At 56.6% G+C, this 3,122-nt stretch overlaps 1 long non-coding RNA gene across 1 annotated transcript; it reads right to left on the bottom strand.

Annotated features, from left to right (window-relative positions):
- Positions 1-2,096: 2,096 nt before the first annotated feature.
- On the bottom strand, positions 2,097-2,824 carry LOC103352271 (uncharacterized). Its single transcript, XR_011388848.1, has 2 exons — positions 2,295-2,824; positions 2,097-2,208 (listed from the first exon to the last, which is right to left on the bottom strand). It is a non-coding gene; the product is annotated as an uncharacterized lncRNA (long non-coding RNA).
- Positions 2,825-3,122: the final 298 nt, after the last annotated feature.

Raw genomic sequence — 3,122 nt, forward strand, 5'->3', positions numbered from 1 at the left:
CCCAGTCTATGGCCAAGTGCAGATAAAGACCAGGGGCAGGGGCTGGCTTTACTTGACTCTGTGCAGGCAGAGTTTGTTAGAGAGGGTACCAGGCTGGTGGTGCAGACGGCCGTGGAGCAAGGGCGCGCGAATCCTCTCCACTTGTCTAGTAAGATGTTGTTTGTAGGACAGCTGGGGCCCTGGCTTATGGCTGGGTCTGTGAGCAAGGGAGAGAATACACAAATGCAGTGCCTCTGCCTCTCTGTAACGCTGCCTTTCAAATAAATAAGTAAATCTTTACAAAATTAAAATATTACAGGCATAGCCAAATTCCCTTCTAGTCATTGCTTCATCCCATTCTTAAGGGAATCACTGTCACCACTTTGCATGCTTTGTCCCAGGACTTTTCTCTGTGGTCACTCACGCACACACACACATGCACACACACACACACACTCACACACTCATGCACACTCACACACACGCACACACACACATCTTCCTATATATTCTTACGTAGCTGAGTTTATGAATTTTTAAAAAAGTGTCCGTGGAATCCTACTGTGTTTTTCTGAACTCATTTCATCCTGTAAAAAGGTATCTCAGAAAGTGTTCTGTTTATGTAGGGATCTGCATGGCTCTTCTATGAGGATTTTAAATGTTATGTTTTTGTTTCAATGACAATAGAAATGCGTTTCCTGTTTTAAAGAGCCAGCTTCCCCCTGGAGTGATAATGAGCAGTTGGGAGGGGAGGGTTTTATAGAAGAAGGCCTTGCAATAGCCCACAGGTGGCAATCTGCAAAGGCTGGGAACAGGGCCCCCTTCTAGGGGCCCAAGGAGCACGGCTTTTTGCCTTTAGAAGACATCTGTGAGTTCCGTTGGGGATGCAGGGAAGTGTCTGGCCAGCAGCACGGGGGGCGCACTGGGCCGTGAGACCACTGCTGGAGCCACTGCACCCTTTGAGACGTCCTCCTTCACCCCTAAGTTGAAAAGGAGCCACAGTGTGGGCTCCACAGGAGCATGATAGAGATGCAGAGCCCCAGGCCCGACCCGCACCGGCCTTGCCACAAGACTGCAGGCGATCCGTGCCCACTGGGCTGGAGGAACACTGGCCCTCTGGTCCCTCAGGCCCGCTCCAAGGGCAGCTCCCTGTTGTTGTAAATGCCAGCAGCTGGGGCACCCAGGCAGCCAGAAGCAGAAAACACAGTGGGCAGCACTCGGTCTGGGGCAGCGACAGGTGCCTCCCCCAGAGGCCCGGGCCCCCCAGCTCCCCCGCCCTCGGGCTCCTGTTTCAGGATCCGAGTCTTCTGCTGAGTCACCAGGGAACAAGGCCGGAGGAAGCACTCGCTTCCTGTGGGCCTGGCGGAGCGGGCGAGGCCTCACTCAGAGCAGGGTCTGTGCACAAAGGTGCAGTGGCCGCTCCTAGAGCGCCGCAGCTGGCTCTGTTACAGGAAGCACGTTACGTTCTTTTTTCCATTCCCATCTGCGTTGTCTCCGGGAGTGGCCAAAGGACGGGAGAAGAGCAAGGGATTTGTGTATCTGTCTGCTTCATCCAGGTGGGCGCTGGGGCACAGGCGGCCGTCTCTTACCCACAGGATCCCGCAGCAGGGTGAGGGGTCTGTGCCCCTGGCCGCTAGTCCTGCCCAGTGGTGGGGCTGTAGGTCACTTCTGAGATGTGCCCCACCCAGTGTCAGCACCCACAAAAGGCTGCCACCATCTCTGGGCCCCCTGCCTCGTGGGGGTCGGGGTTGAGCAAACCTTTCACGTATCCTGTTGCCATTTGGTTTTTCAAATAGTGATATGGTCACGTGATTCAAAATCCAAAAATTGTACAGTTAGATTGGAGAGTGTTAGCCCCGCCCATTTCTCCCTCTGCCTCTGCTCTTGTAGGCAATGACTCTGGCGTTTGTTACATAGCCTCCATCCAAACACAGGCAAGTACAAACACACGGTCTGCCTTCCGCCTTGTGTATACAACAGTAGCATACTGGCTGCATGGCCTGTACTGTTCCTTGCTTGCTTCAAGGTGTACACAGCTCTTGGTTCCTGTGCTTGGGGAACCGGTTCTAGGACTGCCCCCACCTCCAGCTTCCAAAATCCAAAGATGTTCAAGTCCCTTCTTTTTAAGTTTTTTCTTTAAAGATATATTTATTTATTTGAATGTCGGCGTTACACAGAGGGAGAGACAGGGAGAGAAGTCTTCCATCTGCTGGTTCACTCCCCAGATGGCTGCAACAGCCAGGGCTGGGTCAAGGCTAAGCCACGAGCCAGGAGCTTCTTTGGGGTCTCCCATAACGTGCCTCGGCCCTTCCTACCTGGAGCCCTGCTGGACCTAAGGGAGGTGCAGAAGCCCCCGCAGGGTGGGATTCCCTCCACAGCAGGGGCTGAGGGCCGGAGCTCCGGGTCGGGCAGCCGCTCCTGTCGGTGCCACTTGTCGGTGCCGCTTGTCGGCTGTGTCCTTGGCAGAGTTTGTGTGGACCCCTGGCTAGGCCAGCCTTCGAGGACAACGTGCTGCAGGTGGGGGGGCCTGGCGGCAGAGGAGCGGTGTTTGCAGGTCTGAACGTGGGGCCAAGGAGCACAAGTGGGGCATCTGGAAGGCGAGAGGCAGGGCTGCCCCATCCCCGCGTCACAACACCCAGGGGTTCAAGGCCTGGCCTCACCCACTGAGGGGCTCCTTACCGCTCCGGGGTTGGGCTCAGCAGCAGAGCCGCCCAGAGCCAGCTCAGAAGCCCCGGGAACGGCAGCCAGGATTACTCGTGCTCATTTTGGCCCTGACCTTCTCCTTCCTGTGCCTTGTGGGTTAGAGCATGCAGGAGCAGGTGTGGGGAGGAGGGGGAGGAAGGGGAGGAGGGGGAGGAGGGGGAGGAGAGGGAGGAGGGAAGGCAGATACCCAGGCACAGTGCTGGGCGTGGCGGGGCCTCCAAACCAGACCAGATATGTGTGGTCCGAGTGATGCGTTCTTCCCTTCACAGACGTGAGGTTCCGCCTTCCATCCCACACAGGGCGACTCAGCCTCCTGCTCCTACGCACGTCCTGGAAATCATTCAGTGGCGGGAGGAGAGTGAGCCCCGTGAGGGAAGGATTGTCCTCCAAACCGCCCCCACCCCGCGACTCCGGGCCACCCCACAAGGGTTCACTGAGCA

Source organism: Oryctolagus cuniculus, chromosome 5 (genome assembly GCF_964237555.1).
Source record: "Oryctolagus cuniculus chromosome 5, mOryCun1.1, whole genome shotgun sequence".
In the NCBI taxonomy this organism is placed as follows: Eukaryota; Metazoa; Chordata; class Mammalia; order Lagomorpha; family Leporidae; genus Oryctolagus; species Oryctolagus cuniculus.